This window comes from Kogia breviceps, chromosome 10 (genome assembly GCF_026419965.1).
Source record: "Kogia breviceps isolate mKogBre1 chromosome 10, mKogBre1 haplotype 1, whole genome shotgun sequence".
Taxonomy (NCBI): domain Eukaryota; kingdom Metazoa; phylum Chordata; class Mammalia; order Artiodactyla; family Physeteridae; genus Kogia; species Kogia breviceps.
In genome coordinates this window covers 44,209,534-44,235,868 of record NC_081319.1, presented here as the reverse complement: position 1 = coordinate 44,235,868, position 26,335 = coordinate 44,209,534, and the positions used below count along the sequence as shown (strand labels likewise).

At 39.8% G+C, this 26,335-nt stretch overlaps 1 long non-coding RNA gene across 5 annotated transcripts in view; it reads left to right on the top strand.

Moving 5' to 3' along the window:
- Nucleotides 1-26,335, top strand: part of LOC136794991 (uncharacterized) — a 263,347-nt gene that overhangs the window by 103,185 nt on the left and 133,827 nt on the right. For all 5 annotated transcript variants that reach the window (XR_010842625.1, XR_010842627.1, XR_010842626.1 and 2 more), the window contains one exon: nt 19,553-19,685. This is a non-coding gene — a long non-coding RNA (uncharacterized lncRNA). The remainder of the gene's footprint in view (nt 1-19,552; nt 19,686-26,335) is intronic.

The window sequence follows — 26,335 nt, the reverse complement described above, 5'->3', positions numbered from 1 at the left end:
CTCTAAAGTTCTAAATCTTCTCCTCATGACTTTAAAGGTACCTGTTAGTTCATTTGATACCTAGCTAAGCAAAATGATTCTCTTTTGATCTTTAGCCAAAATTTCTCCTAAAATATTCTGAAGTCATCTGCAAAAAATCTGTGAATGAATTAAGAATTCTTACAGATAAGCAATATGAAAGGGAGAAAGCAAGTTGAATACTCATGAGGCATGCATGAATGCATGTTCGTTGCTGAATCCCCAATGTCTGGTGCAGTGCCTGGTGTGTAGTAGGTGCTTAATAAATATTTGTTGAATGAATGAGTAAATAGGTTTCATATTAAAACATGGACTGGTAGTCTATTTATTAGTTTTTCTTTCTTACTTTCTTGGCATTTGGTAATATGACAAAAAAATATTTACATTTATGGTGGTTTGAAAAGTTTTTCTAAAAATCGTAAGAAAAAGTCCACTTTGCCCATTAAATGAAAAAGGTCTGATTAATGGTCTTTAGGAGGACGTTACATTAAAATTCTTGCACCCCCTAATGGTTATCCATGGGCTTACACTTCATAATTAGAAAGCAACCAAGTTGGAAATAGGACCGTATTTTCAAGAAAAATTGTAGTCTAGGTGCTGGACTTAGGCAAGTTCAGTCAAAGGGTGCTCTTTGGCAGGACTTGTGTGTTTTTTGATGACCATAAAGAAGTGACAGATTGTCTCTATTTCTGAATAACCTCTCTGTAAGTTTAAAGAGCAAGGACAGTGTTCACAACACAAATTAACAGAAGCAATCTTTATCAGCTCAGCTTTGAACATAGGAAGGTCTAGGATGGCCAAAACCCCTGCTCTAATGGCTTTTGAAAGAGCCTGTTTAAAGTTCAGTTCCTGGGACAGGGAGGTGGGGTGTTGTCAGCCCCAACAGTGTTTCTAGAACACCAGAAAAAGATGCTGACTTGGAAATGTGGTACAAATTAGTTGGCCTCTCCCCACCCCAGACTTTACCCCTTCTTTCTCCCTGGGTTTTTGTTTGAAAGTAAAAATATAAAATCATATCTTTTCTGTAATACACCTCAGGCCCTCTGGATATTTATTATCGATTTGAGCAAGAATCCGACAGAGGAAGGCCAACTAATAGACAAAATTCTGAAAAGTCTGCACCAGAAATACAGCAGGCTGCACCCAAGCGTGTATATCTATTCCTTTATGAACCCCATTAAAGTGAGAATTAAAGAATTAAAAGGCCATCAATTCAGAAGAACAAAGAGAACAGGAGTTCAGCCAAATAAAACCAGAGATTACACAAATTTCTATGAATTTTGAAAGGCTGAAAGTGAAATGGTTACCTGTTAACTGGCTTAGCCAACCAGGTAAATCTTAAACCTGGGGCTGCAGGTGGTGAAGGTAACAAGAAATAAGTGATGAACTGACAGCACAGAACCCAAGGAAGATGCAGGAATTAGAGACACCAGTTACCTCTAAGCGGGGAGGAGAGGGTCTGTAGGGTAGAGCTGAAAAGGATTTGCTGATAGTTCGAATGTGGAGCTGATAGAACCAACTCTCAGATCAGTCCCCCTACCCCAGGCAGCCCAGGGACATGCTGGCAGGAGAAGGGAGATTAATTCGCCTTCTGGAGATCTGCACATCTGAGGATGGGGAGAGATGTTGTACGAAAGAGTCAAGCTTGCATTCTGGGTGATGACGCTTCATAGACCTTGTTCCCTGTCTGATACAGGAACTCTGGTGTCAAACGTGTGCTTCTCAGGAAGGAGGCTGGAAGACTCTTCCCTGAGGACACTGACCTTTAAATCTGTGTAAGTGTATTACTTGGAGTCAAATAAAATTAAACTAAAAGAAAGAGAGTGGAGGAGCTGATATATGACTCACCAGGATGTTCAGCTCAAGTTATGATTTATAGCAAACCTCTGGGATAGTGTATGTCACCATGACTGAGAAGGTTATGAAATAAACATGGGAGGACAGTCAGCTTAGCCTGGGGGCTCCAGAGGCCCTCCATGAGGACAGTCCTCTGAATATGCTTGTGTGAGAAGTAATACTTTGGGTGATAAGAGTAAGGAGTTTATGATAGCCCCAGTTTGTGGGTGATGAGGAACAACTATGGTCATGGGAAACCCAAGAAGAAAGAATTGGATATGTGCAAGGAAAAGTCTCCAAACACATATCCACCTGCAGACTGGTCAAGGCAGGGGTCCTGAATGCTTGATTTAATTTTTAGTAAACTGTAAGAAATTGGTTTCCAATGATTCTCTCAGAGATTCATATCCCACGGTCTGAACAGCTTTTAATGGAGGCAGGTATGGTGGGCTCTGTTGCTGACCCCCTTAATTTCCTTTACCACCTGGACACCCATCCCCAGTGACTGGAGGCGCTGCAGCCAATGGCTTACACTGGTGAGCTCCCCACTTTGCCCTTGGCTGGTGGATGCTTCCTCACCAAACAGTGGCCTGAGAGATTAAACCCCCACTTCGCAGGTGTGGGATCTAGACAGGCTGTGTGGCTTTCTTCTGGGAACATTTGGCCTTTTCCCTAGAACTTTTCCTTTTTTCTTCTTATTCTTTTTTTTTTCTTTTTTTTTTTTTTTTTTTACTATTTATTTATTTTCTTATTAGTCATCCATTTTATACACATTAGTGTATACATATCAATCCTGATCTCCCAATTCATCACACACACACCCACGCCGCTTTACCCCCTTGGTGTCCATACGTTTTTTCCTCTACTTCAGTGTCTCAATTTCTGCTCTGCAAACCGGTTCATCTGTACCAATTTCTATGACTCACATATATGCATTAATATACGATATTTGTTTTTCTCTTTCTGACCTACTTCACTCTGTATGACAGCCTCTAGATCCATCCATGTCTCTACAAATGACCCAATTTCGTTCCTTTTTATGGCTGAGTAATATTCCATTGTATATATGTACCACATCTTCTTTATCCATTCGTCTGTCGATGGGCATTTAGGTTGCTTTCATGACCTGGCTATTGTAAATAGTGCTGCAATGAACATTGGGGTGCATGTGTCATTTTGAATTATGGTTTTCTCTGGGTATATGCCCAGTAGTGGGATTGCTGGGTCATATGGTAATTCTATTTTCAGTTTTTTAAGGAACCTCCATACTGTTCTCCATAGTGGCTGTATCAAGTTACATTTCCACCAGCAGTGCAAGAGGGTTCCCATTTCTCCACACCCTCTCCAGAATTTGTTGTTTGTAGATTTTCTGATGATGCCCATTCTAACTGGTGTGAGGTAATACCTCATTGTAGTTTTGATTTGCATTTCTCTAATAATTAGTGATGTTGAGCAGCTTTTCATGTGCTTCTTGGCCATCTGTATGTCTTCTTTGGAGAAATGTCTGTTTAGGTCATCTGCCCATTTTTGGATTGGGTTGTTTGTTTTTTAATATTGAGCTGCATCAGCTGTTTATATATTTTGGAGACTAATCCATTTCCTGATGATTCATTTGCAAATATTTTCTCCCATTCTGACAGTTGTCTTTGTCTTGTTTATTGTTTCCTTCGCTGTGCAAAAGCTTTTAAGTTTCACTAGCTCCCATTTGTTTATTTTTGTTTTTATTTCCATTATTCTAGGAGGTGGATCAAAAAAGATCTGGCTGTGATTTATGTCAAAGGGTGGTCTTCCTTTGCTTTCCTCTAAGAGTTTTATAGTGCCTGGTATTACATTTAGGTCTCTAATCCATTTGGAGTTTATTTTTGTGTATGATGTTAGGGAGTGTTCTAATTTCATTCTTTTACATGTAGCTTTCCTGTTTTCCCAGCACCACTTATTGAAGAGACTGTCTTTTCTCGATTGTATATCCTTACCTACTTTGTCATAGATTAGTTGACCATAGGTGCATGGGTTTATCTCTGGGCTTTCTATCCTCTTCCATTGATCTATATTTCTGTTTCTGTGCCAGTACCATAATTGTCTTGATTACTGAAGCTTTGTAGTATAGTCTGAAGTCAGGGAGTCTGATTCCCTCAGCTCCGTTTTTTTCCCTCAAGGCTGCTTTGGCTATTTGGGGTCTTTTGTGTCTCCATACAAATTTTAAGATTTTTTGTTCTAGTTCGGTAAAAAATGCCATTGGTAACTTGATAGGGATTGCATTGAATCTGTAGATTGCTTTGGGTAGTATAGTCATTTTCACAATATTGATTCTTCCAATGCAAGAACGTGGTATATCTCTCCATTTGTTTGTATCATCTTTAATTTCTTTCATCAGTGTCTTATAGTTTTCTGCATACATGTCTTTTGTCTCCCTAGGTAGGTTTATTCCTAGGTATTTTATTCTTTTGTTGCAATGGTAAATGGGAGTGTTTCCTTAATTTCTCTTTCAGATTGTTCATCCGTAGTGTTTAGGAATGCAAAAGATTTCTATGCATTAATTTTGTATCCTGCAACTTTACCAAATTCATTGATTAGCTCTAGTAGTTTTCTGGTGGCATCTTTAGGATTCTCTATGTATAGTATCATGTCATCCACAAACAGTGACAGTTTTACTTCTTCTTTTCCAATTTGTATTCCTTTTATTTCTTTTTCTTCTCTGATTGCCGTGACTAGGAGTTCCAAAACCATGTTGACTAATAGTGGCAAGAATGGGAGTGGACATCCTTTTCTTGTTCCTGATCTTAGAGGAAATGCTTTCAGTTTTTCACCAACCACTGAGAATGATGTTTGCTGTGGGTTTGACATATATGGCCTTTATTATGTTGAGGTAGGTTCCTTCTATGCCCACTTTCTAGAGAGTTTTTAATCATAAATGGGTGTTGAAATTTTGTCAAAAGCTTTTTCTACATCTATTGAGATGATCATATTGTTTTTATTTTTCAGTTTGTTAATATGGTGTATCACATTGCTTGATTTGCACATATTGAAGAATCCTTGCATCCCTGGAATAAATCCCAGGATCATGGTGTATGATCATGGTGTATGATCCTTTTAATGTGTTGTTGGATTCTGTTTGCTAGTGTTTTGTTGAGGATGTTTGCATCTATATTCATCAGTGATATTGGTCTGTAATTTTCTTTTTTTGTAGTATCTTTGTCTGGTTTTGGTATCAGGGTGATGGTGGCCTCATAGAATGAGTTTGGGAGTTTTCCTTCCTCTGCAATTTCTTGGAAGAGTTTGAGAAGGATGGGTGTTAGCTATTCTCTAAATGTTTGATGGAATTCACCTGTGAAGCCATCTGGTCCTGGACTTTTGTTTGTTGGAAGATTTTAAATCACAGTTTCAATTCAGTGCTTGTGATTGGTCTGTTTCTATTTTCTGTTTCTTCCTGGTTCAGTCTTGGAAGGCTATGCCCTTCTAAGAATTTGTCCATTTCTTCCAGGTTGTCCATTTTATTGGCACAGATTTGGTTGTAGTAGTCTCAGGATGCTTTGTATTTCTGTGGTGTCTGTTGTACTTCTCCTTTTTCGTGTCTAATTTTATTGATTTGAGTCCTCTCCCTCTTTTTCTTGATGAGTCTGGCTAATGGTTTATCAATTTTGTTTATCGTCTCAAAGAACCAGCTTTTAGTTTTATTGATCTTTGCTATTGTTTTCTTTGTTTCTATTTCATTTTTTTCTGCTCTGATCTTTATGATTTCTTTCCTTCTGCTAACTTTGGGTTTAGCTTGTTCTTCTTTCTCTAGTTTCTTTAGGTGTAAGGTTAGATTGTTTATTTGAGATTTTTCTTGTTTCTTGAGGTAGGCTTGTATTGCTATAAACTTCCCTCTTAGAACTGCTTTTGCTGCATCCCATACGTTTTGGCTCATCGTGTTTTCATTGTCATTTGTCCTTCGGTATTTTTTGATTTCCTCTTTGATTTCTTCAGCGATCTCTTGGTTATTTAGTAATGTATTGTTCAGCCTCTGTGTGTTTGTGACTTTTTTTCCCTGTAATTGATTTCTAATCTCATAGCGTTGTGTTCAGAAAAGATGCTTGATATGATTTCAATTTTCTTAAATTTACCCTGGCTTGATTTGTGACCCAAGATGTGATCTATCCTGGAGAATGTTCCATGTGCACTTGAGAAGAAACTGTAATCTGCTGTTTTTGGATGGAATGTCCTATAAATATCAATTAAATCTATCTGGTCTATTGTGTCATTTCAAGCTTCTGTTTCCTTATTAATTTTCTGTTTCGATGATCTGTCCATTGGGGTAAGTGAGGTGTTAAAAGTCCTCCACTATTATTGTGTTACTGTCTATTTCCTCTTTTATAGCTGTTAGCAGTTGCCTTATGTACTGAGGTGCTCCTATGTTGGGTGCATATATATTTATAATTGTTATATCTTCTTGGATTGATCCCTTGATCATTACATAATGTCTTTCCTTGTCTCTTGTAACATTGTTTATTTTAAAGTCTATTTTATCTGATATGAGTGTTGCTACTCCAATTTTCTTTTGATTTCCATTTGCATGGAATACCTTTTTCCATGTGTTCACTTTCATTCTGTTTGTGTTGCTAGGTCTGAAGTGGGTCTCTTGTAGACAGCATATATATTGGTCTAGTTTTTGTATCCATTCAGCAAGCTTGTGTCTTTTGGTTGGAGCATTTCATCCATTCACGTTTAAGGTAATTATCGATATATATGTTCCTATTACCATTTTCTCGATTGTTTTGGAGGTTTTTTTGTAGGTCCTTTTTTTCTCTTGTGTTTCCCACTTAGAGATGTTCCTTTAGCATTTGTTGTAGAGCTGGTCTGGTGGTGCTGAATTCTCTTAGCTTTTGCTTGTCTGTAAAGCTTTTGATTTCTCCATTGAATCTGAATGAGATCCTTGCTGGGAAGAGTAATCTTGGTTGTAGGTTCTTCCCTTTCATCACTTTAAGTATATCATGCCACTCCCTTCTGGCTTGTAGAGTTTCTGCTGAGAAATCAGCTGTTAACCTTATGGGAGTTCCCTTGTATGTTATTTGTCATTTTTCCCTTGCTGTTTTCAATATTTTCCTTTGTCTTTAACTTTTGCCAATTTGATTACTATGTGTCTCGATGTGTTTCTCCTTTGTTTTATCCTGTATGGGACTCTCTGCACTTTGTGGACTTGGGTGGCTATTTCCTCCCCCATGTTAGGGAAGTTTTCGACTATAATCTCTTCAGATATTTTCACGGGTCCTTTCTCTCTCTCTTCTCCTTCTGGGACCCCTATAATGCAAATGTTGTTGCATTTAATGTTGTCCCAGAGGTCCTTAGGCTGTCTTAATTTCTTTTCACTCATTTTTCTTTACTCTGTTCCACAGCAGTGAATTCCACCATTCTGTCTTCCAGGTCACTTATCCGTTCTTCTGCCTCAGTTATTCTGCTATTGATTCCTTCTAGTGTGTTTTTCATTGCAGTTATTGTATTGTTCATCTCTGTTTGATCTTTAATTCTTCTAGGTCTTTGTTAAAGATTTCTTGCATCTTCTCAATATTTGCCTCCATTCATTTTCTGAGGTCCTGGTTTGTCTTCGCTATCATTATTCTGAATTCTTTTTCTGGAAGGTTGCCTATCTCCACTTCATTTAGTTGTTTTTCTGGGGTTTTATCTTGTTCCTTCATCTGGTACATAGCCCTCTGCCTTTTCATCTTGTCTATCTTTCTGTGAACGTACCTAGAACTTTTCCTTTAAGCCTCTTTCAGTGTTGACTTACTCAATGGAGGTGCTTTAAAAAACTACTCCTTACTCTTTGGGTAAAGGGAGATCTTCTACCCTAAGATTTATGGACCTTTTGTCTAGGTATTCTCTCTTTTGGCTTAGTTTCCAGAATTTTTAACTTAACAAGTTGACAGTATGCCAAGGCTTTTGTCCTGGTTGCAGTGACTTCTGAGAGTTCATCCCTTACCTATGATACATCAATTTCTTTTTAAATGTTGTGAACTAACTAGTAGGTTTATTGCAGATTTGGGGTTTCGGGATTCCAAAACCTGTGAACCCCAATTGGACATTTTGTATGGAATGGGCAATGTCCACACAAATAGTACAGAAAATTGGCTACTGAAGCCTATTTCTCTAGCCAAATCACTGCAGTTTCTTCTGCAGTAGCTCTGTGTCTTAGGTTAGGCTAACTAGAAGCAGAGTCTGAGATAAGAATTTGATGTACATGGTTTCTTGTGGGAGTGTTCTTTTTTTTTTATTGGAGTATAGTTGATTTACAATGTTGTGTTAGTTTCAGGTATACAGCAAAGTGAATCAGTTATACATATACATATCCACTCTTTTTTTTTAAGATTCTTTTCTCATATAGGTGGGGGAGTGTTCTTAGGAGCAGGGGAAGGAGGGAAGCAATAAGAGGCAGGGGAAGTGGCTGAGCAGGGACATGGTTCCAGGTAAAGTCCAGCCACAGCCTGATTGCCATCTCTGGAGTGTGTATTTCATCCCAGCATTGCCCCCACATCAAGGCAATCAGTGTTTTGTAGCCTCCCGTCAATCTTTGCCCCCCAACCCCCACAGGGTGGGGAATCAGCTTCCGGGGCATTTACAGGTGAGGAGGTTCTCAGTCAATGGCAATTCTGAGGAGAAGGTCACAGAGAACAAGGAAAATTCCTGAGAGGGAGTCTGGGGGTAAGGAAGCCTGTGGATCTGAAGCTTGGCAAGGAAAAAAGAGAGACGATGTGGAGCCTTGTAAGTCAGGATGCAATTCTCTGTGAGGTGGGCATCACTGGGTGGTCGTGAGCAGGTGAGGTAAATGATTGGATGCGCATTTCAGAAGGCCCACATCTGGAGGTGGTAGATTAGCAAGTACAGATGCCTGCAGCCCACCTGAAGGCTCTAGGAGAGAAATGCTCATGGTTTATGTAGGTGTTTTAGGGCTGGGAGTCATGAAAGGAGCTGGTATTTTGAAAGAAGAGCCAACTTTATTTGCTGTATGTGCAAGAGGCAGAGTAGTCAAGGTTGACTATATGAATTTTACTCTGAACAAAAAAGGGAGTGGGGCAGACTTGACAGAGGAAAAGAGAGAATATGGAAAGAAGGATATAGTTTTGGGCGTATCAATAGTTATTCCCTTTATATATCTGAGTAGTGTTCCATGGTACAGCTTGAGTATTCATTCACCGATTGATGGACACTTTGGTACTTTCCAGTTTGGTAATATTATGAACTGAAGCTTCTAAAAATATTCTTACACATATCTTTGGTGAATACGTGGACAAATTTCTGCTCAGTGTATATTTAGGAATAGAATTCTTGGGTCATAGGCCAATTTCAATAATTTTTAATTCTGGCGTTTCTATTTGATTCTTGTTTATATATTCCAGTTCTCTTGTGAAATTCTCTTTTCTTGAACATATTATTTATACAAATTTTTTTTTTTTTTTTTTTTTTTTTTTTTTAGCGGTACATGGACCTCTCACTGTTGTGGCCTCTCCTGTTGCGGAGCACAGGCTCCGGACGCGCAGGCTCAGCGGCCACGGCTCACGGGCCCAGCCGCTCCGCGGCACGTGGGATTCTCCCGGACCGGGGCACGAACCCGTGTCCCCTGCATCGGCAGGCGGACTCTCAACCACTGCGCCACCGGGGAAACCCTATACAAATTTTAATGTCCCTCTCTGATAGCTCCAATGATGTCTCTTCTGGGCATCTGCTTCTAATTTTTGTTTTTCTCTTGGTCCAGTTTCTTAGGAAGACTTTTAAATTTCTTATTGACTGCTATATATTGTGTGTCAAACTGTAGAAACTCTGAATGGTGGTTTCTTTCTCTAAAATGCTCAACCACTCCTCTGGTAAGGGAAAAAGAGAGAAGATGTGGAGCCTTGTAAGTCAGGATGCCATTCTCTGTGAAGTGGGCTTCACTGGGTGGTCGTGAGCAAGTGAGGTAAATGATTGGATGCACATTTCAGAAAGTCATGAGGTGATGAATTACCTTAATCCACTCAGGGACTGAGCTAATTCAAGGTTGGGTTGCATTTTGGGCACAAGTTAGTCTACCTCTGGTTCCCTCTGCTTCTGCCATGTGGTCCTTTGGGGTTTCTAATTGAGCTCCTGGATTAATTGGTCCTCTCTCTCGTGGCCAGTTCTAACCTCAATTTTTAATTTTCTCAGTACTATGAAAGTGTAGAAAATTCTGCTTTGCCCTCTGTCTTTCTTCCCAGTGTCTTATATTTCTTCCCTGCAGTTTAAAACGTTGACAAATGCCTCCAGGAAAACTGACAGCATCAGACTCACTTCAAAGTCCCAGCTTCTCTCTCTGGGGTCTTGTGGCTATTTGGGCAGTCCCAAACTCAACTTTTTGTCCCCAGGTCTCTGAAATTGCTAGAATTTCTGCTTGGTTCTCTGCCTGTAAACAGTGGCTTTCTATCTTTCTTTGCCTTCTACCTCAATCAGTGCCAAGAATTGGCAAATTCCCCGAAGGCAGAGTATTCTAGAATGTTTGCTCACCAATCTGCAATTCCGTTCCTCCAGAATCCTGACCTAGAGTCCTGTTTGCAGCAGTTCTCTGTGGTCTCCAAACAGATGAAATTTTGTATTTTATCTGGCTACTCTGGTCAATCTTAGGAGAGCATCAGTCTGTTGCAAGTCACTGCATCATATCTGGAAGTGGAAATCCCCTATCATTTAATTTCAGTAACTGTTCATCATGTAGCACCTCTTCATTTTTAATCTTACTTCACTATTTTTTAAATTCCCGTGTATCTATCACTTTTCATCATTATTTTAAAAGCCCTAGTTATTGGGCTTCCCTGGTGGTGCAGTGGTTAAACATCCTCCTGCCCATGCAGGAGACACGGGTTTGAGCCCTGGTCCGGGAATATCCCACATGCCGCAGAGCAGCTAAGCCCGTGCACCACAACTACTGAAGCCTGCGCTCTAGAGCCCATGAGCCAGAACTACTGGGACTGTGTGCCACAACTACTGAAGCCTGTGTGCCTAGAGCCCGTGCTTCTCAAGAGAAGCCACCGCAATGAGAAGCCTACATACCACAACGAAGAGTAGCCCCCGCTTGCCGCAACTAGAGAAAGCCTGCACACAGCAATGAAGACCCAACTCAGACATAAATAAATAAATAAATAAATAAATAAATTTTTAAAAATAATTAAAAATTAAAATGGTTGTGGAAACATGCACAATTTTCAGGGAGCATTCAACCAATGTGCTGTAATTTTAAAAAACAAAAAACAAAAAAAAACCCTAGTTATTAAAAAAGTATATGGGATTCAGCCAACAGTGCACCAAGAAGAAACTACAGAAAATGTGTATTTTCATGTTCAAACAAAAGCAAATAAAAAGTTAATAAACATTTGACTCACGAAGTTAGGATAAACAAAACAAATCTGAAAAAGAGCAGGAAGATTACATCAAGGTTAAAGAAATTATTAAAGAATTTTTAAAAACAAATACACTAAGAGAATGAAAATAGAATCCAGAAACACATATATATGGAATCCCCCCCGCCAAAATGGTTATGAAGAACCTAGGGGCAGGACAGGAATAAAGATGAAGACGTAGAGAATGGACTTGACACGGGGAGGGGGAAGGGTAAGCTGGGACGAAGTGAAAGAGTGGCACGGACTTATATATACTACCAAATGTAAAATAGATAGCTAGTGGGAAGCAGCTGCATAGCACAGGAAGATCAGCTCAGTGCTTTGTGACCACCTAAAGGGGTGAGATAGGGAGGGTGGGAGGGAGATGCAAGACGGAGGAGATATGGGGATATATGTATATGTATAGCTGATTCACTTTGTTATAAAGCAGAAACTAACACACCGTTGTATAGCAATTGTACTCCAATAAAGATGTTAAAAAGAAAAAAGAAAAGAAAATACAAGCCAGAGAGGGGGAGAAAAATCTTTGCAAAACACATGTCTAATAAGGGACTGCTATCCAAATATACAAAGAATACTTGAAACTCAACAATAAAAAAAATGAACAACCCAATTTAAAAATGGGCAAGAGGGGCTTCCCTGGTGGCGCAGTGGTTGAGAATCCGCCTGCCGATGCAGAGGACACGGGTTCGTGCCCTGGTCTGGGAAGATCCCACATTCTGAGGAGCGGCTGGGCCCGTGAGCCATAGCCGCTGAGCCTGCGCGTCCAGAGCCTGTGCTCCGCAATGGGAGAGGCCACAACAGTGAGAGGCCCGCGTACCGGAAAAAAAAAAAAAAAAAAAAAAATGGGCAAGAGGTCTGAACAGACACCTCACCAGAGAAGATATACAGATGGCAAATAAGCACATGAAAAGATGTTCAATATCATATGTCATTAGGGAATTGAAAATTAAGACTATAGTTAGATACCACTACATACCTATTAGAATGGCCAAAATTCAAAACACTGACAATACCAAATGCTGGTGAGGATGTGGAGCAACAGGAACTCTCATTCATCATTAGTGGGCATTCATAATGGCCACTTTGGAAGACAGATTGGTAGTTTCTTAGAAAACTAAACATACTCTTACCATACTCTCCAGCAATCATGTTCCTTGGCATTTACCTAAATAAGCTAAAAATATATGTCCACACAATCACTTGCACATGAATGTTTATAGCAGATTTATTCATAATTGCCAAAACTTGGAAGCAATCAAGATATACTTTTTTTTAGGTGAATGGACAAACTGGTACATCCAAAAAAATAGAGTAATATTCTGTGATAAAAGGAAATAAACTATCAAAGTACAAAAAGACATGGAGAAAAGTTAAATAGATATTACTAAGTGAAAGTGAAAGAAGACAATCTGAAAACACTAAGTACTGAATGATTCCAGCTCTGTGACATTCTGGAAAAAGCAAATCTCTGGAGGCAGTAAAAAGATCAGTGGTTGCTAGTGGATCAGGAGAGGGAGGGATGAATACGTGAAGCACGGGAGATTTGTAGGGCAGTGAAACTATTCTATATGATATTGTAATCATGGATATGTGACATTATGTATTTGTCAAAACCCAGAGATTATACAATATTAAAAATGAGCTCTGATATAAACTATGGACTTTATTTAATAATCTATCAGTATTGGCTCATCAGTTATTTCAAATGCACCATACTAATGCAAGATGTTAATATTTAAAAGCAAAACTACGTGTGTGTTGGGAGGGGGCAGCAGGTATGGAAACTCTGTACTTAATGTTAAATTTTTCTGTAAGCCTAAAATGCTATAAAAAATAAAAGTCTATTAATTTTTTTGAAGTGAACATAATAAAATAGAACTGATAAATTAGGTTTCCCCGGGGGTGGGGAAAACAATAATAAACAGGACTAAATTCTGTTACAATTAACAAAGAAAGAAAAAATAGTTAACACTCATCATACACCAACACTGCTCTAAGCACTACACAACAGCCCTAAGACATCACTGCATATTACTATTCCCATTTTGCAGCTGAAGAAACAGCCAGGGCAGGTTTGCATAACTCATCCCAGCTCACACAACTTGCCCAAGGGTCACATAGCAAGTGATGGGGCTGGGTGTTAACCCTGTTCATGTTGCTCCAGAGTCTGTCCTCTTAGCTACCAAGAAGTACTGCCAGAACATAGTGAATAGTCAGTACTGCCAGAACCTACGATTGCAGAGAAAGCCCACCTAAATATACAGCATTTCTTTTTTTTTTTGCGGTACGCTGGCCTCTCACTATTGTGGCCTCTCCCGTTGCGGAGCGCAGGCTCCGGACACGCAGGCTCAGTGGCCGTGGCTCATGGGCCCAGCCGCTCCGCGGCATGTGGGATCTTCCCAGAGCGGGGCACGAACCCGCATCCCCTGCATCGGCAGGCGGACTCTCAACCATTGCGCCACCAGGGAAGCCCCACAGCATTTCTTAACAGTTGTATAAGAAATAGACTTTGTTGGGACTTCCCTGGTGGTCCAGTGGTAAAGAATCCGCCTTCTAATGCAGGGGGTGCAGGTTCTATCCCTGGTCAGGGAACTAAGATCCTACATGCCGTAGGGCAACTAACCCTGCATGCCACAACTATTGAGCTCTCGCACCTCAAATAGAGAGCCCACATGTTGCAAACTACACAGCCCACGTGCTCTGGAGCCCATGTGCTACAACTAGAGAAGAGAAAACCTGCTTGCCAGAAGTAGAGAGAAGCCCTGTGCTGCAGTGAAGAGCCTGTGCGCAGCAACAAAGACCTGACACAGCCAAATAAATAAATATTTTTTAAAAAGAAAAGAAATAGACTTTGTTGGTGACTAAACATAGTAATAAACATAGAAATAAAGTTGAAAATCTGGAAGAAATTGATATGTGACCGTGTGACAGAAACTTTCTTGTCTGGGACCCCTGCCCACCCCTCATCCATATGGATTTCTGGGAACTGCCCTAGTTTTCATTGTGCTGCACCCTCTGGCAGTCACTCCTAATTCTCCCAAACCTCAGTCCCTAACAACCACTAATCTACTTTCTGTCACCATAGATTTGTCTATTCTGGACATATCATATAAATGGAATCCTACAATATTTGGCCTTCTGTGCCTGGCTTCTTCACTGAGCATCATGTTTTCACGGTTCATTCATGTTGTAGCATGTGTCAGCCCTTCATTCCTATTTTTTGCTGAATAATATTGCATTACATGGACATACCACATTTCATGTATTCATTCCTCAGTTGATGGACATTGGATTGTTCCCACTTTGTTACTATTGTGACTAATACCGCTATGAACATCCTGGATGAGTCTTTGTGTGGACACATTGTTTTCATTTCTCTTGGGTATAAATCTAGGAGTGGAATTGCTAGGTAATATGATAACTCTGTTTAACTATGTGAGGAACTGCCAAACTGTTTTCTGAAGTTGTTCTGTACCATTTTATGTTCCCACCAACAGTTGAAGGTTTCAATTTCTTCACATTGTCACCAACACTTGTTATTATCTGTCTTTTTGATTATAGCCATCCAAGTGTGTGTGAAGTGGTATCTCACTGTGGGTTTTTTTTTTTTTTTTTTTTTTTTTTTTTTTTTTTTTTTTTTTGCGGTATGCAGGCCTCTCACTGTTGTGGCCTCTCCCGTTGCGGAGCACAGGCTCCGGACGCGCAGGCCTAGCGGCCATGGCTCACGGGCTTAGTTACTCCGCGGCATGTGGGATCTTCCCGGACCAGGGCACGAACCCGTGTCTCCTGCATCGGCAGGCGGATTCTCAACCACTGCGCCACCAGGGAAGCCCCCTCACTGTGGTTTTGATTTCATTTTCCTGATGGTTAATAGTGTTGAACACCTTTTCATGTACTCATTGGCTATACTTATAGCTCTTCTGGAGGAATATCTATTCAAATGCTTTGCCCATTTTTACATTTTATTGAAGTATAGTTGATTTACAATGTCCTGTTAATTTCTGCTGTTATGCATATATATATATTCAGTTATGCATATATTCTTTTTCATATTCTTTTCCATTATGGTTTATCACAGGATATTGAATTTAGTTCCCTGTGCTATACAGTAGGACCTTGTTGTTTATCCATCCTGTATATACTAGCTTGCATCTGCTAATCCCAAACTCCCAATCCATCCCTCCCCCAACCCCCTCTTCCCCTTGGCAATCAAGTCTGTTCTCTGTGTCTGTGAGTCTGTTTCTGTTTCATAGATAAGTTCATTTGTGTTATATTTTAGATTCTACATATAAGTGATATCATATGGTATTTGTCTTTCTCTTTCTGACTTACTTAGCTTAGTATGACAGTCTCTAGGTCCATCCATGTTGCTGCAAATGGCATTATTTCATTCTTTTTTATGGCTGAGTAATATTCCATTATATATATATATATATATATATAAAATATATTCTTTATCCATTTATCTGTCAATGGACATTTAGGCTGTTTCCATGTCTTGGCTATTGTAAACAGTTGCTTTGCCCATTTTTGAAGTGGGTTAATTGTCTTTTTTTGCTGTTGAGTTGCAAGAGTTCTTTATATGTTCTGGATACAAGTCCCTTATCAGACATATGGTTTGCAATATATTTCTTTTGAACATTAAAAGTTTAAGATGTTTATAGTTGATTCAATTTATAGGAGTGTGTGTCTTTTAGATCACAAATATCTTTTTTCCCCAAGATTGAGTTATTGATAGACAAGGAATGTATAAAGTTTGTAAAGTATTTTACTAGATTATAAAGTATAAACTAATCTCCAAAGACCTATGTTTGATAATGAAACTTTCCATATTTCACTTCAGTAATTTAATTTTAATAAGGAATGATTTCATTTTTCTCTGCGTCTTAAGAATTTTGTTAATAATGCATCGTCCTCAGAGCAGAGTAACTATGTCAGAACCTTGGAAGAAAACTTGACTGTATACTACATTTTTAGAAAGAATTTGATCAACATTATGCCCTGATTCCCTTTTGTCTAGCCCAGGCCTTCGTTCAACAGAGGCCCATATCAAAAGTCACACAGGGGTGTCCTAGTGCACTGTCCTAGGAAATCAATCAATAAAGGGACTGTAGAAATGACCCCCGCAGCAGATTCTCACACTTAAAACATTCCTTTATGCATTCAACAAATATCTATCAATATTTGCTACATGCCAGACACTGTTCTAGACACTGGGATGACAATGGAGAGTGAAAATAAATATTGTCTCCACGTTCGTGGGGAAGACAGGTTAATGAAATAACCATACAGTGGAATGTAGCATCGCAATTGTGACAGGGCTGTGCCAGAGCACGGTTAGGGGTGATCAAGGAGAACTACTAGGAGGCAGTGACATCCAAGCTTTTTCTGAAGATAGGGCTGGTGTTAACGAAAGGGAAGCCTGAGAGCCTCTCACTGCATTGAGCTGACCCTGAGAAGAGGGATCCAGGGATAAGTGAGGAGCAGAGATCACCAGTGAGCGCTCCCTTGAGAATGTGTTCCAGGTGAGGCTGGAGATGTAAACCCAAGCTTGCAGGTGAAACAGTCATGGTCCAGATCTCACTCTGTGTACCTCCAGCTGTGTGGCTTTGGGAAAAATCGTTTAATCTCTCTGATCCTGCTAAATGGGACTCTTCCTACCAAAAGGATTGCTATGAGGATTAAAGGAGGTGCAGAAATGAAATGCCCAGAACAGTGTTTTGCCTCTAGTGACCACGCCAAATGTTTGGGAGAAAATATAAGCCAGTACGAGACTACAGTGCCTGTCCTTGCCTCTGGTTCCCCCACCTCACCTCTGTTGCAGTCATGGGCCCCTGGCTCTTGATGCCAACCTGAGAAGCCCTTGAGCCCCTCACTGCTTCCCCTGCTTAAGTCACAACTTTCTTCCTTCAACGTATGTAGCTTTTGCTCCACCATCCTCTAGTATTTTCTTTTTGAGGTATCAGTAGGGAATATTTTAAAGTACTATACTTCATATTTCTGAAGAAGTTTTTAATAATCTTTTCCTTCTGAACAGAAATGCACCATCTCCTTATGGTAGGAAGTTTTGAAAATAAGGAAAAAGTTATGTACCCATTTTTTATCAAATATTTATTGAACAGCTACTAGGTATCAGACCCTGTTCTGAGCACTGGGCACACAATAGCAAACAAAAGCAGGCACTGTCGCTGCCTTCATGGAACGTGGGCTCCAGTGTGGGAAGACTGACATTTGTCACCAAGGTTTAAGGTCTTGGTTTTATTGGGGACTGGGCTGCATTTTCTGAAGTTTCTACAACTTGCTTACAGATGTCTTCTTGCCCTGGTATTGACAGAGTTCCCTACAGGGTATCTGAATTATTCTAGTATGTGTAAAGCTCATCAGATTCTCTGTTGTTTCATCACTGTGGGCTTTTTCTTACCACATTGGATTTCCTGATAAAAGAAATGACATCCATGATCTGCTTGATGGCTTTAACCATACTATGATCTGTGGACTTGCTGGTTTTAACATGCATAATTCTTCCCTAACGAGGACTCCAGAATTCTGCCAGGCTAGCCATATGAAACTCAGTTTGATCAGATGTTCATACCCACTATATTCCACATATTCAAAGAAGATGTTGATTCTTTATTTCCCATGACTGATCTAATATCGTCCTTAAGTCCCCACCCACTGTGTTGCAAGGAAAACCAAACAAACAAATAAACAAATCTTAAATCTTCCAGTGGATGGTTTCTCAGTCTCTTCTGGTTTAAACCATTTCCTTTGGATCCCTGAATCTTTGGAGGGTAGATAGATATTCAAGGAATTTGAAGATCCTCTCCTTATCACAGAAGTTCTTCCCTTCTATCTCCTTTTTCTCAATTTGGCAAATGGGTGTATGGGGAAACTTAGGCATCTACCTTCTATGGGAGAGGAGATGCCTCTTTACACCGTATATTCTGGGTCCATATACACTCCAGTTAAGGTATCAGATCTTGCTTATCTGGGCAAGAGCCTCTGGTCTCCCTGGGGCCACTGACCATGTCACTGGTTCTATCCAACCTTTGGGCTGATAAGAAAGTTCTTCAAATTCATCAGAGACCAAGTCTCCTTCAAGTTTTCACTTCTGCTGTCCTAAGGGATAATCCAAGATACCTTTATGTCTACATTACAGTCAGCAGAAAGGAGAAAGAGGGAAGGGAGGTGCAAGCCATTCCATTTAAAGATGGCTCCAGGAAGTTTCACATACTACTTCCATTTATATTCTATTGGCCAGAACATTGTCACCTGGCTAAACCTGGTGCACGTCAGGCTGGTCAGGACTAATGGTTATTCTGGGTGGCCATGAGCCCAGATAATATAGAGAGGTTCTACTCAGAGGAAGAAGGCGAGATACCAAGGGTACTGGTAACTCGTTTTCCATCTGTAAAGTAGGACAACCCTGAAACTGTGCTCAAACTGATAAGATCTCAATCCCTAGAATCCCTTCTTGAGGGAATTTTCCTGGGACCACTCCGGATACCCAAAACTATACCAATCAAGGTCCTAAGGAAGCATTCTAAATATTTGAAACAGGAAATTTAATGCAGGAAGTTTTAAAAATTTTATTATTATTATTATTTTTGGCTGCATTGGGTCTTCATTGCTGCGCGGGCTTTCTCTAGTTGTGGCGATCAGGTGCTACTCTTCGTTGTGGTGCACGGGCTTCTCATTGCGATGGCTTCTCTTGTTGTGGAGCAAGGGCTCTAGGTGCACGGGCTTCAGTAGTTGTGACTCACAGGCTCTAGAGGGCAGGCTAGTAGTTGTGGTGCACAGGCTTAGTTGCTTCGCAGCATGTGGGATCTTCCCAGACCAGGGATTGAACCTGTGTCCCTGCAATGGCAGGCGGATTCTTAACCACTGCACCACCAGGGAAGTCCCTAATGCAGGAAGTTTTACATGGGTGATAGAAAATCTGGGAAGCTAAACTGAGATGGTAAGGCAATCCATAAAGTAACCTCATCAGGAAACTACTTCCAGTTTCCTCTCGCTCATCAGAACCAATCATCCCAGACCGTTATCAGCCCTGTCTCAATGACTGTTTTGCCTGTTGTTTCAATGACGTGAGGAACCCAACCTAATCAGGGGATAGCCTGTGTTTCAGGTTTAATGGGGCCATTCTGTGTCCCCTGGTGAAAGCATCCCTCCCTTGGGAATGAAGACCTTCAGATCAACAGAAGCCAAGGTTCTGGAACGGGAAGCAAAGACTCTGCCAGTGGGTTATTAAGTGTAATGATGAGAGGGATCACTACTACTGTGTTACTTTGTTCTCAAGCTCTGTGTGTCATTTGCAGGTTGAGAAGATATACCACATTCTGGAAGACAGCACCCCAACCATGCAGATTTCCCAGTTAGCAACACAACTACTTTAAGTGGACAGCTCCTTCTTGGTGATGAACTAGACGGTGAGTCCAGAGAACTCCAAAGGTGAGAGCGAAGTGTCATAACTTTTATGCTGTGAAACGGGTTGCTCAGACAGAAGCTGTGTTGTGAGGGATATCTGATGGGTTCTAAGGCACTCAGTGAGTCCATGGATGGTGGTGCTGGTGCCAGCAGAGAGGGCAAGTCCATTCTCTAAACAGAAGTTATTCCAGTGAGGACAAATCACTGCCATTCCCATGATGAAATTGGTCCAGTCTTATCAACTTGATGTTCCCCAGTCTTTCATCAAGATTTGTATTATTAAAAAAAGAAAACTACAAAAATGTGCATTGTTGATCGCTTGTCGATCAACAATGTGCATTGTTGATCAATTGTTGAAATAAATTCATCTACTGTATGTATGTGTGTGTGTGCGCATGCAAGCTTATTTGCATCTTTTTTTGAGGGGAAAATTTTTGAGGAAAAAAACGCAATAACCTGGATAATTCAAAAGAAAATAGGAAGTCCTAAAAAGCTGATTGTTTTTTCAAGAAAGACGCCTTGCTCAAGTATAGAATTATTCCCTGCTCCCTACTACCAGCCTGCATGCCAGATGTAGTCAGTAGCCTAGCACTCTCAGAAATAGCAGTCTAGTAGTTTCATAGATTTTCAAGTCTTGAGCCAGATGTTTAACATCCTGCTGAATGTACTACTTGTTTTAGTAAAGTCTTAGCTATACTTGCATCAGGTGGCTTGCTTGGGATGAGGGCAGCAATCTATTTCAAGTAATTTTGTGTCTGTGGAAAAGTTTGCAGACCATGACAGGAACTTGGGAATTAAGTTTTCGAGGAGATGATAAAGTTGTAATTTTGCTTTTGCTATATAAGGTCTTTATGATATATTCAACCATGTAGGCAGAATCTGATATTTGACATTGCTTGAGATATTCATCCATTTGCTCTTTTTTAAATACAAGTTTTTGAAAAGCTTCGATTACTTCATCTTAATTTACCCTTAGGTTTTATTTTTGTTTTCTTGCTCACACATTTTGCTCTTTCTTGGCACTTCCCTGCTAAAAGCGCTCCTAAATAGCATCATATAGTGACTGCTTTGCCCACAACTTTGTCTAGATTCTGAATTAGAGCTTAGAGCTGAAAGAACCACATTGAACCAATTATTTAATTAAGAAATAAGAATATTAAATGTTGAGCACTCCCCTCCCTCAAATAGGCATGCTAGCTGAGGATTCCAACTGATTATGAATTAAGGGCTCATAATGTACATCAGTGATATTGCCCAGTTTTAAGGTCCAACCCCCAGATTTACAGTCCAGAGACTCAATGTTATCAGTATCCCAAAGATGACCGTGGTCTCAAGAACAAGCTCACACATGTCATACTCTCAGGAGACTGGTAAAAGGAGGATTTCAGACTGTTTTCTTTATATAATTATGACAGCTCTGAGAGTGAACCTGAGCCCTGCAAGCCATTGGATTCAGCAGTGAAGTTGAAGTTCTATGTCTGGCTTTGCTAGTCTTCAAGGAGGAGATCCTGCCATTACCTAGGTATAAGACCTTAGCAAGGCACATTGTGATTGGATTAGAAGACCTGGGGTCCATCTCATGACAATTCTAAAGCTCCCAAATATTTACGTCCAAATGCATGACTTATAGACTTATTTGTTGTCAACATCTGATACCAAGAAGTTGGTTGTAGAGAACAAAATAGAGAAGAACTTAAAGGTAGGACAAAAGGTAGTTTCACATATAATAAAAATCGAGTTGACTTCAGAGAGATGATACAAGCATGCCTGAATGCATTTCGTCTTAAGCAAAACGAAACAAACACTCCTTTGACTCCTTATCTACTTCCAGATGTGGCCATATTTCTACCTCCTTCAAAGCCAAACCACAAAATTGTCTACTCAGTGTTTCCATTTCCTCACTACCTGGTTTCTCTCCTTCCCTCTCCAATCTGGCTTCTCCCCTACTACTTTCCTGAAATTTCTTCTGACAAAAATCACCAACATCCTCCACACTGCCATATATAATGGATAGCTTTCAGTTGTCATCCTGACCTCTCAGTAGCATCTGGCATAGTTGACCTCCATGGTTTTCACAAAACACCCCCTTCTCCTGGGTTCCATGACACCACCCACTCTTAAGCTTATTGATCACACATTGGCTGACTGACTTCTTTCCTATTACCCTTCTCCTGGCTACTTCTAAGGGTAGGATTTCAAATTTCAGTTCTCAACCATATTATTTATCTTAATGCTGTTCTTCTGGTGGCATATTATTTGATTGCCCCCAGTTTGGGTCATATGACTATCCTACTGGAAGTCATGATTAAAATCTCCACTAGTTGTACATGGAATGGACAGGAAGCTCTCCAAAGGAATCAGAAGGAAACTGAGTGAGAAAGACATTGGGTGAGCAGCTCTAACCCATTGCACTCAGATCAGCTGAAAAATTACTAACAGGCTTTCCTCCCACAAACTAACCCTACGGAAAAGTGGCCCCAAATGCTGGGTTCATTTCTCTGTGTTCTGTCCTCCTCCCAGTTCCTGGAGCTACAATTCTTCACTATCTTCTTAATTCTCTGATGCCTCCAAACAGATTCTTTAAAAATGCTTTCTGCTATTTTTCTAGTTGTTCTTGGTGAGAGGTTGGTCTGAATCACATAAGCACTGTTACCAGAAATGAAAATTCTTAGGGTGGAATCTTTGTCTCACAAACACTTATTAGAGTTGATGGTGCCTTATTCTTTTATCTGACATGCTCTGGTTATAGGCAAAGATACCCTCAGATTCTGCCTTTTGTAACTGTAGTGTTTTTGAACAAAAACTCATTTCTAGAGTTCTTAGACACTCTGACGATGGACAAAAATGTTGTTCTGTTTCTTGCATTAAAACTCTAAGTAGAATCTGGATTGAATGTCCTAATTTTCCAAAGGTAGTGTGGCATTTAATCTGTTAACTAAAGTTCATTCTTGATGAATCATAGCTAGAGAGTCTGGATCACACACCAATGATTTTTCTGCTGATGTAAATAATTTGCAGAGGAAAAGCTGTAACTCTCTGTTAGGTGGTCTAGTTTAGTTGCAGGGACTTGCTTGATTTGTTGGATTTTCAGTAAGCACTTAAAACTCAGAGGGAGCATGAGTGTCCTCATTTTGAAATATTTCGTATATCATCAGGTTGGGTTGCTTCTTAAATTTATCTGAAAATATAGAGGATAAATAGGCTTTGAGAGGGAAGATGACAAACTCAAGAACTTAGACTTAACTTTATGCAAGAGAAACAACAAATGGTGAAGATGATTGGGCACTGGTTGATAGACACAGATGGTTTAAGTTTGGAACAAGACTTAGTGTCCATCTTTCAATAACAGTACCCCAAGCTCTCCCAATCATTAAGGCACAATTGAGAGCAGTCAAGTGTCTAGAATCCAATGCAGCATCCCTGCAATGACTGTTTCCTTTAAATGTTTGCTTTTGATAATAAGTGTCAGTAAATATTTAGAGGTTTTCTAGAAAATAAAATGCAGACACATCAGAAATGGTAGGTGTGGAGGCCAAACTTGGAAATTCAAAAGCATGGAGACACAATAAGAGAATGTCCCAAAAGCTCATTGTGTGGACGACTTGGTTTGTGCTTTAAATTTCAAAGGTAGGTTGGCCTTTTTCTCAGAACAGCTTTAATAAGATCTTCAGTCTTCTATTCTATGGAAACTTTAAAAAGCCCAACAGCCAATACCCAATTAGATTATTTTAACAGATAGGGCAATGATTTCTTCGGTAACAGCTGCTTCCTGTGGTAACCATCACAAATGGCTATGAAATGCAAATAGCTTTGCATTCCAACTGACTCTAGTAACCAGGTCAGTTTTCACTGACTTCCACTGCTTCCAAAAATACTTTAGGCTGCTGGAGTACCTGTCATCTATGGCCTGCATGCTTTGAGGATATTTCATCCTTAACATCTGTGAGAATGAAAAGGCTTTCCTCTTGATTAATGAGTTGATAAAATGGTGACATTAAGACTTGCTCATCCCTAATTATAAGTATTTGGCAGCTTTGAGAAAAAAAAGTCAACAGAAAATACATTTGGGGTTTAATATTTGCTCCACGTCTTTGTTTTTTTCTTTTGACATGCACCACACTCCTTCCCCCAATCTGTTCTATTGCCTGTTCTAACCCCATCACTCCATGTGATACGTTTCCCAAATCTAAGACACTTTGGATCTGCTTAATGATGTACTTGTGAGTGTACCAGAGACCATATGGGAAGCAGGGTAGGGAGCCTGATAGAGCCCTAGACCAAGTGTTAAGGAGATTCAAAACTCTAGTGCCTGCATGAACTTGGACTGAAGTCTTAGAACTGGGCTTCCTGTCCATGCAGTGAAGTTGGACTATATCAGAAATTCTCTTACTATTTTCCAAACTGCTGTCTAGGTGCTGCTGAGATAAGGAAAAGGAGAAGAGCAAGCAAAACCCCAGCTAACCTCCTTATACTCACACACACTCATACTTGCACACACACTCATACACCTTAAGCAGAAAAACTACATTCTATTCTTGTAAAAAAAAAAAAAACAGAATTCTGCATGGATTGCTTGGAAAATGTTCAACTTATAAATAATTTTTTTAAAATCATGAATCTTGATGATCAGGAGGACCTTGATTAAGGTTTCAGTGATCTTATGAACTTGCTCCACTTACAGACTAAAATGCTTACCTTGGATGGAGCAGGCTCATTGACTCTTAAGGTTTCCCAAGATGGCTGTCCTAGAGGGAATGAAAATATCCCCCTCACTTTATTTAGGCATTTTCTGATTTCCATGGGGTGGAAGGTTCGAGAGAAGAGAGTCTACTGGGGGGAGTGTCAGCATCCCTGCACCCCTCCCCACATACATTCTCTCCTCACACTAGATGACTATAATCCTTTGAGGCAAGGTAAGACATGGATCCTCAAGAAAGTCCTAGATTTCCAGCTTAAGTAACCACTAGCCCCATAGGCCTGTGCCTCTTAACTTTTGGGGATTATCATATGGGATCCCTTTCATTCCCCTCCAGAGCCACTTTTCACCCCTGCCATTTTCCTCTCTTCACCAGAATGCTGACTTCTGTGGATTACCTTAATAGATTTTCTTGTCTTCTGGCTTCTAGTTGGGTTTGACTGATGAGAATTCCTGGAAATTGGAAAGAGGAAGATAAGGCAGATGGGCAGGAGTCAGATCATGCAGGGCCTTGCAGGTCACGAGAAAGACTTTGGTTTTAGTCCAGTATAATAGTAAGCTGTACTAGGATTTCAAGTCAGGGAGTTAATGATCTCATTTACACACGCAAAGATCACCCTAGTGCTGCACCTGGCTAGGGGTGGCAGAGCTGATAGTAATGGTGATGAACAGATTGGTAAGCCTCTAAGCATCCCCCACTCACAGTTCCTTCATCCCTGATCCAGTGGTTGAACGTCTTACAAGGTAGAGTGAAAGCTCTCGGACAGAGGTACCATAAGGGTAATGATCACCTGAGAAATTTGGGAAAGACACTTGCAAGGGTTAGTTAAACCCAGATTGCAACACCTACTCCTTCCTTCTCCATCCTGAGATGTTCCCGCCCCATTTCTTAACTCAGCTAATAACGTTGTTTAAGAGTTGCTCAAGTTAAGGTTTTTAGGCTAATTATATTTTTCTTCCTGAGTCAAGCCAAGTTAATTCATAAAAAAAAATAACCGAACATCTAAGGAATATAAGCACTCTTTAAGAAAAGCAGACTGAATGAACTATACTAAAGGAGACCAAATTAGAGAACCATACAGAATAAGAATTTAAACTGTGTTCAATACGTATCTTCAGAGTGATAAGAATTTTTGAAACATGAAGCTTGAACAAGCTGTTATAGGAAAGAATCAATTACAAATATCGAGCATGAGAAAGAAAAATTGTCCCAAATCTGGTTAAGAACTCTTTTGTGTCATGTAATTAAAATTTAATATCAAACAAAAAGGCTGTTTTGCTATATATTTTTCTATGATGATACTATAGTGAATTTCCTTTTAATGGACATTTGGGTTGTTGCAAAACTTTTGCTATTGAAAAGAATGAAACTATTGTCAAGAATGAAGCTATTGTCATCCTTTAGCCAAATCTTTTCAAATATCCTTAATTATAGCTCATGCTCTTTCTACTGAACCATGTTGCAAGTTTGTATCTCACATATATATAGTTCTACAGGAGCTAACAAGGAAATACATCCAAGACACAGTGTTAAGTGATAAAAATATGTTGAGAAACAGTGTATATTAAATCCCACATCTGTCCAAATATGTTTATATGTGTATATGTGAACATAGAATATTTCTGACGTAACACAAGAAATGTTTTAGATTGATCACTGATAAGGAGTAGTTCTTGGGTATCAAGGTATGTAGAAGGGAACTTCATTTTATATGTTTCTGTACAGTTACACTTGCATATATTACAATTATAATACTTTCACTGGAAATTATTTTAGAAGAGCTAGGGGTCATAAATACTAATAGTATTATAAGCAGAAGTAGTAGCAAAATTATTAGAAGCATGAACAGTAGTAAAAATTACAATAAGAAAAAAAAAAGCAACAAGCCCAGGACAGCTGGTAACTCTCTTCCCCTTTCTCTAAGAGTCTTTAAAAAGTCTGTTACTCCTCTAGCCAGAGGTGCTCTGTCTCTTCAAG